This window comes from Corvus kubaryi, unplaced genomic scaffold (assembly GCF_017639235.1).
Source record: "Corvus kubaryi isolate FWS band 111438036 unplaced genomic scaffold, C.kubaryi_AGA036_p1.0 37398, whole genome shotgun sequence".
Classification (NCBI taxonomy): domain Eukaryota; kingdom Metazoa; phylum Chordata; class Aves; order Passeriformes; family Corvidae; genus Corvus; species Corvus kubaryi.
The window spans coordinates 23,150,471-23,167,758 of NW_024581137.1; the positions used below are offsets into that span (position 1 = coordinate 23,150,471).

At 34.9% G+C, this 17,288-nt stretch overlaps 1 long non-coding RNA gene across 2 annotated transcripts in view; it reads left to right on the top strand.

Annotated features, from left to right (window-relative positions):
- LOC121671787 overlaps positions 1–17,288 on the top strand; it is a 131,424-nt gene that overhangs the window by 19,096 nt on the left and 95,040 nt on the right. For both annotated transcript variants that reach the window (XR_006018605.1, XR_006018606.1), the window contains exon 2: positions 9,941–10,002. This is a non-coding gene — a long non-coding RNA (uncharacterized LOC121671787). The remainder of the gene's footprint in view (positions 1–9,940; positions 10,003–17,288) is intronic.

Sequence of the window (17,288 nt, forward strand, 5' to 3'; positions counted from 1 at the left end):
GATTAATTTTCAGCATTTCCCTGACAATGTGCATTTTTATCTGTATTGAGGCAGAGAAAAGAGAGTGCAAATAGCTGCTCTCAGTCAGAGAAGGGATTGGCTTCTCTGCTTTATGTAAGTCCTCAAACCAAGTGCACCTTAGTACAACGAGGGTATGACTTACTTTTGTCATGTAATGATAAGGTTCTTTTTGATTGCAAACTGCCTTTATAGATTGAATAAGAGGTACGATCATTGCCAAACTGATCAAACTGGAGACTAACAAAAGGTGCAGCTCATGTAGGTAATTTTCTGTTCCACTGTTACTTGTAACTATAGGAGAGTGTAACTATGTGTTGAGTTGAATTAACTTTAAAATGCATTGGTACAAGTGTGTTTTATTAATCATCAGTTGCTATGGATAGTGAAGGTTCTATAAGGAAAATAATGAGGGTCCTGAATTAGAGGTGGCGCAATAAGAAACTTTTAATTTGGTTGAAAAATTTTATTTTGTTGTTTTCAGGTCATATTGGAGCCTGAATTATCTAATCTATAATGCCTAAAGAAGAAAGAATTTCTTCCCCTGTAGAAATTAGATAAATAGTTGCTATCAGAAGTATTTTATCCAATTCCAATCTAATTGGAGTTCTCTTCTTTTATATTACAAGAACTTAAACTTCGTATTTCATTCCATTAATGAAGTCCTAAACCTGGCTTAAATATTTTCAACAGACAGTTAGAAAAGAGATGAGCACAGTATTGTTACATCATGCAAAATATAAATTTGTCTTAATGAGAGATTTACTTTTAAAAAGTTAAAGGCATGTAAACAGTGAATGTGTTCAAAATATATCAAAGTCTCTACATAAAATAACAAAAACTGATTTTTTGGATATTCAGATTTAATTCAAATATGTCATTTAATGCAAAATGACCTTGTTAAGTCAGTAGTTAATGTTTTCGTAATAACATTAATTCTGTGTCTTTTCAGGTACTTTTCAGGTACTTTATATAGTATACTGCTATGTAATTTATTACCTATAGGATTCCCACTAATATCCATTATCTTGTAAATATTTTGAAATTTTCACAATTGTATTTTCCAACGTCATTTGTGTTTAGATTGTCAAAAAAAAACAGGAAAAAAGAAAAAGCAAAAAAGAAAAGGCAAGGGATTTCATTTTTCCTACTTACCACCAGTTCAGGCAACTGGTTTTCTTAGGCAATATTACCACTGAGTTAAATGTTGACATTTAAGTTTCTGTTGGTTGAATCTTTTCTTCTCTTTACTGTTTCACAGTATGTTGACAAAATTACAGCATTTTTAACAATCCAATTTTTTCCAGGTAAAACTGGCATTTATCAGCCTTTTAATTCATCTGAGTATTTTAGAGGACATAGCAATGTCTGACATTTGCTTTTGTGTTTTGCAGACCAGGTATTCCTAACCTTATATATTTTAAAGTGAAGCCCTGATTTTTATTTCATTAAGAGCCTCTTACACTATAAATCTAATCTGTTTTGGGATTTGAGTTAAAAAACTGTTCCTGATCTCATTTGAGTGGATAAACCAACTGCTTTATAGAGTGTTTGTTAACAGAGGTAGCTATTATATTGATGAATATGGAAAAAGTGTATAGTCCAGTGCTTTGTTCCATTCCTCTAATTTATGACACCAGTAATAATAGATGATGAATGAGATATCCAAAACATTAATAAATTATCTGAAGATGTGTACTAAATCAAAGAGGAGGAGACTAAGAAATAATCTCATGTAATGCCTCCAAGAAAAGTAAGCTAATTCCAGAGTAATTTATTCAGCAATATGCAAAAACCCTGAGAAATTTGTCGAAATTGAACTGCTATAGTTAGTATGAGATTAATATAACTCAGCATTTCAAATGCACTATTATAGACATTTGGATCGCCAGTTTCAGGTGGCGTAAAACTTACAGACTAAAATCACTCTTAAATGTTTAAGTTAAAATTTTGAGTTTAAGCATGTTTAAAATAAAACCCAGCAATTTTGCCCTGCATTGAGATACTTACATCCTCTTCCCTAAATTCATCTATCCACTAACAGGATTGAAATTTGCAGCAGTTTTCTGCTGTGGTTTGCATTCAGTAACTTGATGATTCTGTGTAAAATAGTTACTTGTTCTAAGAGAAACTGTGCAGCCTTTCATTTTTCTTAGCAGTGAAGTTTCTATGTTTTGTTTGTTTGGATGCTACAAGCCATATTTCTAATGGTGACACTGGGAGTCTCCAAAGGAGTCTTCATGTCAGAAGAGGCATTTGGCCACTTATGCAGTATTCATGTACCACTTTGTTATAGACAGGTAGCATCCAAATAGTGGGCTGGTTTTATGCAAGCAAACTAATGCCATTTTTATTGATCTTATTTTTTAACGTTAGCAAATTCATCCATTGAAATTCAGTCACCATGATAAAATAGAGTGACATTTAGGGACTGCAGGTGTTGGTAAAAATAAAATATCTTGGGGGTGATATAACTTTTTCTGTTTCACAAATGGACACTTGGGAGTTTTTATGAATGTGATTTTTATCACATTTAGATAACCTGAACTTAGATAAATTTGTCACCAAATAATTGATATTATTTTTTGTCCTCCCTTTGTTCCCATTTTTTGATATTTCTCCTTCCATGCATTGCACCTTTGCTGGAGTTCATATGGCTCTACAGAACTGATCCAGCTGATTGATAATATATTTTTTCTTTGTTGGGGTTATGCAGTGAGTTGCAAAGTAGTTAAATGTTTTTGGTATGAAGTTAACTACACATCCTAAAGACTATACTTTCTACATCAGGGACAATGGAAGACCCTTGTCCCTGATGATTTTTGATCATATCTGATCAAATATGATCACCTGTGGATACAGGTAAATAAACTTACCTACCTAGTTGTATTAGATGTGCCCATTTCCATGTTAATTTCTCCTGTGTGAAATAGTGCCAGAGGACACATTACTGTACAACAGTGGTAGTATAATAAGTGGTTTTCTATATTTCATGGATTCAACTTCATTTTTGTGACTAAGATTATGCATAGACTGTTGCATACTACGCTACTCATACTGAACTTCTGGATTTTTTTCACTCAGTTGTCCCTGTCATGATCCCTTTAATAGTCTCAGTGATCCAAACTGGCCATAGTGTCTGGATGGTGGCTTGCTATCTGTGAACTCATAATGTTTTGTCTTGGAATGGGACATTTTTTAGGTACAGTATTTTCTCATTTCCCAGAATGTGTTTTATTGGTCTTCTTTCTACACATAGCCTTGATTTAACCTTGAACTGTGGAATTTATTATAGTTGCACTTCTCATAAAAGTTGTCATCAGAAAGTATCACCAATTGCTTTCTACTTTTTGTTTCCTCTCAGTTTTTGGTAAATACAATGAGTATTGTTAATCATGCTACTTCTAATCATCAATCTTTAAGATAAGCAATTAACATACTTTTTAAAAGTACTGAATAGTAAACAGTATTTTCTTTTTTCTCTACTTCAGTCTAGGTTCAGGCATCCGGTGAAAAGGTTTATATAAATTCTAACTTAAATGAATCATAGAATCATAGAATATCCTGAGTTGGAAGGGATCAACAGGGATCGTCGAGTCCAACTCCCAGCCCTGCACAGGACAGGCCCAAGAGTCACACCATGTGCTCCTGAGAGCATTGTCCAAATGCTTCTTGAACTCTGTCAGGCTTAGTGCTGTGACCACTTCCCTGGGGAGCTGTTCCAGTGCTCAGCCACCCTCTGGGTGAAGAACCTTTTTCTAATATCCAACCTAAACTTCCGCTGACACAATTTCAGGCCGTTCCCTTGGATCCTGTCACTGATGACCACAGAGAAGAGATCAGTGCGTGCTTCTCCATTTACCCTCTTGAGGAAGTTGTAACTGCAATGAGGTCTCCCCTCAGTCTCCTCCAGGCTGAACAGACTGAGTGACCTCAGCTGCTCTTTGTATGTCTTCTCGTCTAGGCCCTGCCTCATCCTTGTGGATGATCCTATGTGCGCTCTCTAGTAGCTTTATATCTTTCTTACACTGTGGTGCCCAAAACTGCACACAATATTCAAGGTGAGGCCACCCCAGTGCAGATCAGAGCAGGACAATCCCCCGCCTTGCCTGGCTGGTGATGCTGGGCCTGATGCACCCCAGAACACGGCTGACCCTCCTGGCTGCCAGGGCACTGCTGATTCGCATTCAATTCACCACTGACCAGGACCCACAGTCCTTTTCCACAAGGCTGCTGTCCAGCCTCTCATTCCTCAGTGTGTCCATTCATCCAGGGTTGCCAGAATCCAGCATTTGAAATGAAAATTCATTTTACAATGAAAAGTTTCATACAGCTGGTGATTGCCTAGTCCTTTAATTTGCCAAGATCGTTCTGCAAGGCCTCTCTGCCATCGAAGGAGTCAACGGCTCCTCCCAGTTTAGTGTTGTCAGCAAACCTAGTATAACTTTGAGTCCTGCATCCAAATCATTTATCCAAATAATTAATGGAGCCGTGCAGAACCCCACTAGTGACTGATTGGCAGCTTGATGTAACCCCATTTATTGTGATGTAAATGAATGTGCCATATGTATGAGTCAGAGTAGGACTTCTTTGGCTCAGTCAGCCCATACGTAATGCAATTGTTAAATTTTACTTGTTTTTCTTCATAGCTGACATGACCACGTTTGTAATTTTTAGCAGTCAAGTTTAAAGAGAAGTGGGGATATCAAAGACTTTTAGAAACTAGGAATGATATCTGCTTTCTAAGTTTATTAGATATTTACATGTAAAATATATATGTAGATTCTATTAGCATATTTGTCTTATATTTCCCACTATTTTCACATATAAGTGTAGGATCTTTTCTTCACCTTTCTATATATCTTAAGGTCTGCCGTGGCTACAAAAGTATAAACCTTACAGTCAGTCTTCAAGGTGATTAACTCATAGCACTGAATTGTAGAAAAGAAACCAGGTTCTTTCTGCATTGATATCTGTGGTGTTCAGTGGGGTTAGTGATTAGAGTGGAATGTATTTCCTCTTTCTGCAGACCTACAGACTTTCTCATTATGTTCAGGATTAAATCAAGATCTGTTGAAGACCAAGAAGTTGTTTTGCAATAAGGGAAAGATTGAAGAGAACTTACTTGCTTTATCAGTATTTGTCGTGTTGCCTGACCTTAGTTTAAGGAAAATAGCTATTAAGTAAGCAGCAGAATCCCATCATATATTCACTACCTTTCTCATTATGTTCAGTGTGAAATCAAGACTTTTTAAAAACCAGAGAAGTCCATTAAAGAGTGTTTTAGGGGTTAAGGTGCTTATTCATGGTTGTGGGAATGTGACTTGGAGTTTATTCTGTCCCTGGTCCATTACAGGAACTTGAGTAAGCATTGTGTATCTACATGAGTGCGCTGATGTCTCTTTTGGTTGTGGAGAATGTCTCAGAATCTCCTAAATGTCTCATAAATCTCACTTGAAATTAATTGGAGCTACCAGACGAAAAGAGAATAGTTGCAGAACTTGAAGTGTACAAAGCTCACCTGGATAAAAGCTGAATAGCCTCTGCGCCTCATTCAGTTATTTATAAAAAATAGATTCTGCATTTTGCAGAAATTAAAATATCTATATTGGTATTAAAATATGCTGAGAAAGGGATCCAGCAGCTCTTGCTTTACCAAAGTTGTTGCGTGATCCTTTAGTACAACAGCAATTAAGGCCTAAATTGGGAGAGCCCTTGTATAGAACAAGATGTGATCTGATCTTTTTGAGAGTACAATACAATAGCCACTCTTTTATATGAATAGACTTAAAGAAGAACAACATTAATTGTGGAAGATAATGATTGCACATTGTATAATCTTAGAAAATAGTCGATTCTTTGCATGAAAATATGTGCAGTTTGGAATTTTGTATTTTATAGTTCAATAAATAGGGTATCCAAAATAAAAATCGAATTGCAAAGAATAAATTTTCAGCCATGTAAAAAAAAAAAAAGTGACCAATTCAGTTAATATTTTTCGTGATGACAACAGAGGAACCCTTTGGCCCTAAGCATATTACTTGAAAAATAAGGATCTTAAATGTAGTGTTACCCTCTGTCATATATGTGACATCTGAGGGCTTATTAAAATCCAGGAGTGTGTGATTAAGGTTCTTTGAAAAAGAGAAATGAATTTTTAATTAGCAAAATGTGTATATTAAATAAATGGAAACTATTTGTTTGCCCAGTCCATTTAAGTATAAATTATGTTTCATCATTTCTATTAAATTGACAGTGCATTGTTTAAATAAATTTTAAACACAATAGAAGAGTGTCTGTAATCGGAAAATTAAATTTTGCTACCAAAGTTAAGGTCACTTAGTTTGGAGTACCTCTAGGTTAACGTATTATTGAGAAGTTCCCATTGAATAACGCAAATCAATACAGTGAAGGGTTAATTGTGAAAACTGATACAAGTTTTATTTTCTTACAAATCAAGAGGTTGGTAAAATGTACATTTACTGTTGATCATTAGAATACAAAACTATCTGTTAAAATCAATTAACATGCGTATCTGATAACCGATTGTATAAATATGAAAGTCAAATAATTGTAATCGTTAACCATGGCTTCAGGTCATATGAGTTGTCAGCTCAAAAAAACTAGAGGAGAAAGAGGTTGATTTGCATATATTTAATGTGGCATGCTGTACACGTGGGAATTTGAGATAAACCTTTGCTGGTAATCTGCTTGTTTTTATCTAAAAATCGACTTGGAAACGTGGGTCATAACAGTCAAATGAGCTATGTCTTGCATTGATAGGAGTTGATTCAGTAGTCTGGGTTTTAACATTTTGCTATGTTTTAATATTTTAAAATTGATTTTTACCTTAGAGACAATTGGAAGAAACTGGTTAAAAAGTTACTCAGAAATACCCAAAGTTTTTGCCAAGAACATACTCAAGATTATCCTATAACACTGTGGGACCCAATTACTTTAACAGTTTTTAGTTAGACTTACCAACATGTATAACAAACACTTTTTTATTTTTTATGATTAAAAAAATCAGATACATTAAAAATTTTTATTAAGTACTGTACTGTGTCACAAAAGTATCTTTCTGTGTGAAGTGGACCAAACAGTTAATCTTTAATTTTTGTAATAAATAGAGGGATGGAATTGTGGCAGAAGAATGAATGAATCTTCTGGTCTTGAAAGATTTATGTGTTATTTAAGTTCCCAAATATAAGAATTGATTGCAGGCTTCTTTTATTTATTTTTTTCATTGATAATGCAAAATATTTTGTGTAACTTAGAACAATTCCAAGAATCTTTCAAAAGTGGGTCAGAATATAGTGGTCAGTACCTTACATTAACTATAATTTGGTTAAGCAGGTCTGTCCAGCCTTTCTCTTTCTCCCTGTGTTTACTCCTAAGTATTAAAAAAAATTCCTAAATTTTAATATTACATGGTAATCTCTTTCTCAAATTTCCCTGTTTCCTATATTCATGAGTTCCCATAGGAAGGAAGCAGCAGTGTGTGGTTCCTTTTGGTCTGATTTGTACCTTCAAACTAAGAAACTTTCTGGTGATGGCAGTATCAAAAGGTAGAGAATGGAGTAGCTTGTTGCTCAGTCCTTTTACTGTGAGCCATATTTATAATTTTGCCATTGTAAATACTGGAAATTTTTTCTTAGGTATGGGGTACAATCCAGTTCCTTAAATTATCACCCAAATTAACTTGAGTGCCAGCAAGGGAGCCTCCCTATTGTAGCACAGCTTCCCAGATTGGGCAGAGTAGAGAACGCACATGATTACTTGATTTTTGCTGTTCTTCTCTGTAAAGTACACCTGAACGTCAGTGCCTTCTGCTTTAGTCTTCTGTTGACAAGTTTTCCTCATGATCTGTTGTGTAAGGCACCTATACAATGTTTGAGGGCTGGTGGGGGGGGCAAAGGACCAGCTGGCAGAAGAGAGGAAGGGAATCAAATTCGGTTTCTGTCTTTGTCTCTTGTGTGGGGTGGAATTCGCATATGATTGCAAGTGGGAGAAATATGGCAGTATCCCAGGTCATTGGCTGGTTTGTGTCCTTCTTTAAATGATTTATGTGTCTTATTTGAGCAGAGAATATGACCCTCCAGCTTAGACAGAAGTAGTTGTCTGAGGAGGTGAGTTCTGTAACCATAGACTGGAAGCCCCAATTAAACATGAATGAAAGTAATTAAAAAATAAGTAAATTTTAAAAGGAAGAAAAACATTTGGGTTTAAGACGTCAGTAACTGTAATTACAGTTTTAGCTCTACTGTAACTCATTGATGAAAAATCCCTTTGCTACCAGAGGCTCCAAAGCTGCAGGTGAATGCTCTATGACTAAATGGTACTTCCTATAGAAGGTCTGATTCCAAAACCTCCAGAACCATTGTATGTCCCAGTAATCCTCAAAATCTTCTAATGTGTATAGTAAAGTATAGGCTGCTTTTACAAGGACCCATTGCTTTTAAAAAGAAGCATTTGGTATATATATTATTTGTTTTGGGGATGGATGGGATTCAGAGATGTGGTGTGGGAATGAATTGTCATTTTCAAACAGATATCTGTACACTAAATGAGAATACCTTAATAAAAAAACCAGTCTCATTTGTCCCACTTCAGAAACACATACTGTGAGAAGAAAGTGCTTCGCATTCCTTAAAATACAAAAGTTTTTGTAGTGTTGTGTCTTGGGGCTTGCAGTGTTATTAGCTCAAAGGGGAGGTATGCTTTTTCATGATGACTATATTTAGCCAGGAGGAATAGTCCTTTTTAAAGCAAATCGAAATGAGTGTATGAGAGCGTGAAATTATCAGCAGCACTGGTGCACATTTACATTACTTCTACATACTCTTTTGAATGACCACACAACAGAACAAGTACTTCATTTCCACTGTGTTGATTTTTCTTGACAAAACATGGCAGTCTGTCCAAAGGAGGGTGTCTAGCCAAGATAAATATAAAATTTATGATTAAGCAAAGTGTTTTCTTATTATAATCCCTAAAGAGAATTTGAGACTTGTTAAATAAAATGTGCCCAGGTAGTTTTAAGAGTAAATTATCCTTTATGCTTGTAAATGCTGAAATACAGCAGCACCATCAGCAATTTGAGATATTACTTGCAGAAGCAACACTGCACACTGACTCCCTTTGAAACAAGTAGCAAAAAGCCATGCATGTATACAATATATAACCTCAGGTTTGATGTATCCCTTCGTTTTTACAGTCCAGTACAGAGATAAAGAATCCATGTCAGTAGCATGGTTTGTAAAACTGTCTCGCTCTTTCCTGTATGAACTGTATGTTATGGAAGAATGCAAATAAACCTTTCGACCGAACGGATAAAAGTTGGTAACACGATTACACTTGTGGCACATTTCTTCAACTGCTGTATTTAGAGAATACCACTTTGAAGAAAGCTATGGTGACTGTCAATATTATTCATTAAAATAAATGGAGACTGAAAATTGACTGGGGAGAAGAGTGGATTTTGACCTTTGTGGTACCAGTGTTGCTTTGGAATGCAGTATTCTAATTAAATTGTGAATGTACTTAGATAGTGGATATTAAATGATCTCACTGTATTCTTTCAAGGACTATGAACTTCCAAAATCAAGGATAACATTAGATGTCAGCCAAGTATTTTGTCCTTCTCATGGTTTGTCTTTAGATCTGAATTAGTGCCAGTTTGCACAGATTGTGTGTCAGCTTAAATACAAGAAACAGGCCTCAGTCTGCTTGAACTCGTTCCACCAAAGACTTCTAAAAACTTTCGGTAGTCTGCAAACTGTAATGGTTGTTTCACATTAAGTTGCTTTGTAGAATTATAAAACAGCTTTTCTTGTGCTTTCAAATAAAATGTTGTCATCTGCTAGTGAACGAGATACCATCTGTAATAATTAAGGTTATTCTACTTGTTTTTCCCCTGCAGCAAAACTTCTGAAGGTTTGCAGAAGACAATAAGAGAACCACCAAGAAGGCTATTGCAGTGTTGTAAGTATTGCACCCAGGAAAAGAGAAAGAAATTGTGTGAATTAAGAAAGTTGTAAAGAGATTTTCATGTTTGGGGGTAAAAATGAGCTACATGAAGGGATTACATGTAAAATACAGAGCAGGATGTATTGTAGCAATCGTGTTAATAATTTACAAGGGAAAAACTGCATTCTTGTAAAATCTAAAATTGTATCCTTGTGCAGTGTAATCAGGAATTCACCAATAGCAGTGAAAAATATTTCTCTATCCACCAAAGATTGATCTAGTTTATATACATTTGTTTATTTAAAACTATCAGAATTTAGAAAATCATTGTAGTTTTGTAGGTTTGTCATTTGTTTTAGTGACTTATTGTTTAGGTTATTTTGCAGAATTATTTATTTGCTGATTTATTTATGTATTTCATTATTTATTTATTTGATTATTTAGTAAATTATTTATCTGATGAATTATTAATACATCTTCATGACATGCTTTAAATTATTTATAACTTAATTTTGAGTTTATTGCTTTTCGACGCTGCATTGTTACTGACTAGTTTTGATTTTTTTTTTTCTTGGTTCTTGAAAATTAAAGTACTAGCTCTAAGGCAAAAGTATATTCTTTGCAGAATCCATAGATGGTTTTCAATGAAGTAATTTACCATGTAGATGCTAATTTTGTTTAGTTTTATATTGCTTAATACCACTTTTTTACTTATTTAGCTTTTGCTTCTGCGATTCTATAGGTGTGTCAAGATCAAATGAGTGACCTTTAAGGGGCAAAGATAAATGTTTACTTTAAACTGTGTAGAAATAGAGTAGCTTTATTTCCCCTTAATAAATACTCTTTAATTATTCTTCAAGTTAATGTGAGATATTTTTGTCCCAGTGAAATTAATGTTTTTAAAATGAGACTTTGGATACTTGAACTAATACATTTAACTTTTAATAAGAAAACAAAATATTCACATTAATAACCCATATAGAGGGTTCTTTCTTATTGACAAAGTTTTAAGTACTTGGAGAGGAATGGTGGTGTCTTTAGACACATGCAGAAGAAATGTGTTGTAGGGAGGAAGGTGGATAGTAGGGGTTTTTCCCCCACACAGAGTTTTTTGCATGCACAGGTATTTATAAGCTCTTCAAATTTAATGTCTCTGTTATTGTACATAAACTACTTTCAGGTTCTGTAATCACAAAGAATCATTTCTAGTGGACAACATAGTGTGAAACCTGGTTTTGTGTTCCTTTCCTCTGCCAATCATAAAGGTCTGAAATACCATCTTTACTCCATAGAGGCTTGAGTCAATGTATGAGAGTAATGTAAGGGGCCAATTTCACGCTTTAAGTGTGAGCACCTTCTCAACAGAGTTTAAAATTGGTGCCTGGGATCAGAATTTGACTTGGAGTCAATTCTGGCTGATGGGCTATTCAGGGCCCCTGAGCCACCTTGTTCCTGAAGTTGCCTGTTTGGCCTCAGTTCCTACTGAGTACCTCAGGCAGTCCGAAACCACCTTGCGGGACTGACAGCCACAGCCCTGTTTCAGAGCTGTAATGAATAGGGCAAAGCAGCAGTTCCTCTGCAGAAGTGCCGTGTGCATAATGTGGCCTTTATTCTGTGTTTAGTGCTTGAAATGAATTACTATATAAAGTTTTAACACAGCATGGAAAGGCTGCATTGTACATTTCAAGTTTCAATGCTGTTGAAATACAGTAGAAATGGCCTCTGTAGACAGGTTTCACTATAGAACTTAAATTATGCATGTGTATATCCAAATTCCTTATTTTGAAATATTGAATGTATGAATATTTAATTTGTATCTTGCTTTAGTATCTTCATATGCTTGCCTTAAAGGAAGCTGTTTTCTTTGATTTATATACATGGATAAAAATGTGTGTACAGTATGTATCAATAGTTTTTCTCTCTATGGTGTTAGATGAACAGCTTTAGATAATGATAGCTACTGATTTTTTATGCTGCAGCTTGCTACCATTGTATAAAACGTAAATTTGTCGTATTTGTTCTATTAATCTTACTTGAATTTCAAATTCATTTGCTTTCCAGAAATATTTTCTTAATTACATGCGTTAAGAAAAGTCAAGTATCTTGCAGATCTTAATGATGCAGTATTTTTGGTCTGTGCACAGTAACAAAGCCCTGAATATTATTATTTGGGGCAGAGTTCCAATCTGAAATTTACATTTCTCCTTATTTGAATGTTTTCACTGAAGCTGAGAACTCCAAGGGAGTTCCTCAACACATCCTAGTTTATGCGATATGCTCTCTGAAATTTAGTACACTCTTATTTCCTTTTGTAAATGAGGTCTTATTGTTGAATAAGACCTATTATAAGCAGCTACAAAGGTAAGTGCTGTCAGTGCATTCTGCCAAAAGTTTCTTGAAGTATGAAACGCTCCCTGAAAGACGTGCTACTACTGTTATGGGATAATATAACACAGCTTATGTGTTGGCACTGAGAGTAGCTACTTCATAATGATGACAAGTGGAAGTACAGCCAAAGGTCACATTAAACAAGAGATTTCTTTCACACCTCATCCATTTTCTGGATGTGGTATGAAAATAGCTTTGTTCCCTATACTTCTCTATTTTTAAAAAGGAAGTTATCTTGAAATAATTTTTTATGCCTTGTATATTACTTTGTTCGTGTTTTAAGAGATAGGCTATGGAATTCTAGCATGCTAAATTGATGCTACAAAAGTGTTTGAAATTAGCTTAAATTTTGGGTGCAGTTAGACAACACTAGTATTTCATCTCACTACATTTTTTAGTTTGCAGATTTGCTTAAATACATGGCTTTAAGTTCTAGAAAAGGAATTCCTGATGTATGTTGTGGTTTAACCCAGCTGGCAACCAAGTACTTTGTAGCCGCTCACTCACTCCCCTCTCTGCTGTGATAGGATCGGGAGGAGAATTGGAAAAAGGTAAAACCCACAAGATTTTGAAATAAAAATTGAAATAATGTAAAATATAATAATAATAGTAATGAGAAGAGAGAAAACAAAAAGAGAGGAGGAATAAAATCCAAGAAAAACAATTTTTAAAAAATTAAATTACTCACCACCTGCTGACTGACACCTAGCTTGTCCCTGTCCTTGAACAGTGATCGGCCCCTTCTGGTCAACTCCCCCCAGTTTGTATACTGGGCATGATATTCTGTGGCATGGAATATCCCTTTGGCCAGTTTGGATCAACTGCTCTGGCTGTGCTCCCTCCCAGCTTCTTGTGCACCTCCGCATTGGCAGAGCATGAGACATTGGAAAGTCCTTTGACTTAGACTAAGTCTTAGACTAAGCACTACTTAACAACAAAAACATCAGTGTGTTATCAGCATTATTCTCATCCTATCCTAAACCCAAAACACAGCTCTGTACCAGCTACTAAGGAAGAAAATGAATTCTATTGCAGCCAAAACCAGGGCACTACGAGGTGGTATTTATATTGATGTTGCATGACCATGGGTTTATTCTTTTTTGTATCTTTTAAAAAGAAAGATACTTTTTGTTTTCTCTGAATTAGAGTCTGTTCAGAAATAGGGAAAGAGTCAACCTGTCTGTGTTGACAGTTTCTTACCTCTGCTTTAATGAGATCCTGCCAGTATTGTTAAAGGATCATTTCTGCTGAAATGGTGAACCAGGATGCTAAAATAAGGCGACATTTTAGAAAAATGATTAGTAAGTATTAGATAATGAAAATGAAGCTGACTTGTTTCTCAGAGAGTGTTGAACAGTTAGGAGATACTGGTTGGGAAGCCTAAATCTGGTATATTATTGGTAGGTATATTTCTGTTCTAATCTAACTCCATAGAAATTGCAGAAGCCATATTAAGCTCTTCTTCAATTTGTTTCATACAGATAAAAGAATTTGCATCTCATGAGTCACATATTTCCTGTTGTATCTTTAATACAGCCATTTTTAGTATTTTTCTTGCCTCTTTCCTCTATTGGTATGCTTAGAGAGTCTGTGTGTAGGAGCTTGTTATTTCACCCGTGAGGCAAGGAGGAGTTCAAATCAATAGCAGTGTGTTGTTGACACTAAATGATGTTTCTTCTTGCCACAATAAGACTTGATTTTGTCATCCTAATGACGCTAGCTTGCTTCACAGAATAGGGATCAGCACTCTCTCAAATCAAACTTTACAAGTTTAAAAAGAGGAAATACTAGAGAAATAATCCAGTATTTGTGACCAAACACATGCATTGGCTTTGTAAAATGACTGTTCAAGTTCTGTTTCATTTTATAGGGTAGCTGCTTTGCAGTGCATTTTGGAAGTCTGTTTTAAGGGATGTAGGATTGATCAGAGCTGATACTGATGAAAGTCTGATATTTTAAAAAGATACGTTACAAACATTATTTAAAATACAAGTTCACATGAAATATGGATCTTAGTAAGACCTTGGCTAAAAAAACCTAACAAAACAAGAAGCCTCAAGCTAGTAGAAATTCTGTGTGTTTCACAGAAAAATCTTTGCAGCACTGCCTAGAAAGAAAATGTCTGCAAGAGGAAATAGGTACAACCAGCGAGACGTTACCAGGCCCAGTCCATGATTGCACTCTACAGCATGGTCCAAAAGGAATAAGCAGTTGTTCCTGACTTGCACTAAGGATTCCATAGAGAGACTTGCAGCTGTAGGAAGATGTGAACTTGAGAGAAATGGTGTAACCGTAGTAAGCAATATTATGATGATAGAAATTTCCAGGCTTAATGTTGGTAGCAAGAGTAGATTATTTAAGAGCACAGGGTCTTTTGTGTTGGACATCTGAAAGCAATGACAGAGTTGAATCATTCTATTATATTATCAAAATATCTACCTCCTTACAACAGTATTTGTGCATTTATTTACATACTTTTCACTGTATGAAAGTTGTTACCTTTTTATCTGAAAGAACGTTAAGAGGTATGTCTTCATGATTAAACATTCACATTGTAAATTGTGAATTGTTCTGTTTCCACTGTTATCATTGTTTTGTATTTTTCTGCAAAACATGGCTTCTCAGATGTTCATAGTCTAAACTGCAATCTAATATTTTTTGGTTTTTCGACAGCTCTCCTTCTCACTTCTTCTATATGATATTCATAAAGTCACCTGACGTAAACTGTCCACGTATTATGGTGACCTTTCCTGGAGAGGAAATTCCTCCTATTCTGCAGGCAGTGAAATAAATCCTCATGAGAACTACAGTAACTAGTTATATTTCAGTAATAGTAGTGAATATTATATAAACTTTAAGCAATATTTCCTGGGGTTTTTTCTTATTTATGTTAACTGTGGGGAATGATTAGCACATAAAAGATGACTAGCAACTTGAGAAACATAGCTTGTTGATTTTATCAGCCTCAAATCCAGAATGTTTTTGCTGATTCTGTTTCTTATTGAAATATGTTTTAATGAATTTGGTCATATCTAGATAAGGAGCACTTCGCAAGTTTGCCTATACTGCCAAGACACGTCTACCTTGGATGCAGCTTACCAGCAGTGTGGTGTTAGTCAGAATATCTTAGTCTTGTTCATTCTGTCTCCAGTGCTGAGAGAAGCTAAAAATCAGGTTTTCTAGTGTAACTTCCCCTTATTTGCGTGCAGTTAGCACACTTGTAGAACACCACCAGCATACCCTGTCCTGCCATGTCTAGGTATAATATCTTACCATATACATTAAGATGCCTACCAGAAAGAGCCTCTAATATCTTACTAGCGATGCAGTGAAGAGTCAAGAAGTTCAGTGAAGAAGGCTGTGCCTAGTGTGATGACTTTACTGAAACAGGTTTTTCCTCTCAGCTGAAGTTCTGATCTTGTAAACATTCAAGTATAACTTATGACAAGCTGATAGTAGCACTGAAGATGATGAATATATTCTCTACAGCATTATATTTAATAAACATTATTTTAGGCTATTTCTTTATCCTAGGCTCTTGCATTTGACATAATGATTATAGCTGGATTTAATGTTTCTTACTCTGTTGTGAGGATAAGCAAACATTAAAAACATCCTGTAGAGTAGTTACAAAAATATTAAGTGTGAAGAGCTTTGTTGTTGTTTGTGATTGTTGTTTTAATTAATTCTCATGTTTCTATATATCAGGGTATGTGTGTAGTTAGTGCCATGTTTCAGCTGACCAGAGTTTTAAAAGATCCAAGGCATTTGGAACAGTATCATTTAAATATATTTATCTCACTTCCAACATTTCATACAAAAGGGTTTAGATTAGTACTGCAAAACTTAACTTTTGTATAGTAAGCTTCAGCATGAAATTTGTATGATTTAAACTTTTCCATTTACTTCTTTCACTTTTTTCTGTTTCTATACAGTTCATTTTCTATGCCATTTGTTTTTGTTTCTCTGCTAGGAAACTCCTTGCCCTGGTCTGTCTAAGCTATCTTTTTTTTTTTTTTTTTTTGTTGGTTCAAAAGAAAATTTTCTTAACATTTTCTTTCACAATTTCTAAAGAGTTTTATTTGCCTAGCTATGCCTACTTGTTCTTAATAAATACCTGTACTACCTGGGAGTGAATGTCAAAATAACTTGGAATTGAGAAGTTTATTTTGGTAACAACCTCAAAAAAAATTAAATCTTTTTTTTCTCTTTAATCACCTTAAAAAAGTATTATTCTTAAGACTCTTTCTTAGAGAGAGCCTTTATTGTATGCATGTGCATGCTATACATTCTTGGAACAATTAGTAAAACTATGGGCACATCTGAAGGCATATTCTGCATTTTTAGTGAAACATATTTTGAATAACTAGCTGATCTATTGAGTAGAGTTGTCCATTGATTCTAAAGATACTTTTTTCTGTGCTCAGACAAATCAAGATGGTAATCATTTATAATTTCTTGTCTTCATGAAAAGGAGTGATGAATAATATGCATGAGTCATGAAATGGGGAGCTGGGCAATCATGGAAAAATTCACTTTAAACACTCTTCTGCTTACCAGGATGTGTAATGTGAGTTCAGTTTTTTGTAACATAATCCAGAAATTATAACGGTAGAGGTTTTAATAAAAGCCTTGGGTGGGTGAACAACAACTCCCTTAGGTTGAATTGAATGTTGGTTGGTGGGTTATAAAAAGGAATTTTTTAACAGTCAGCTAAAAGTGATTGTGGATACAGTGATCAGAGGACACTATCTCTTCTGACCCCTGTTTGAATATGAAATAAAATGTCTTAAAATATACTACAGTTAATACGGAGTGAACATAGACAGTCTAGAAAGTATCTGCACTATTATGAAACAGCTTTTAAGAGAGCTGTTAAAATATTGATAACTTGGTAGAGCACTTCAAAAACC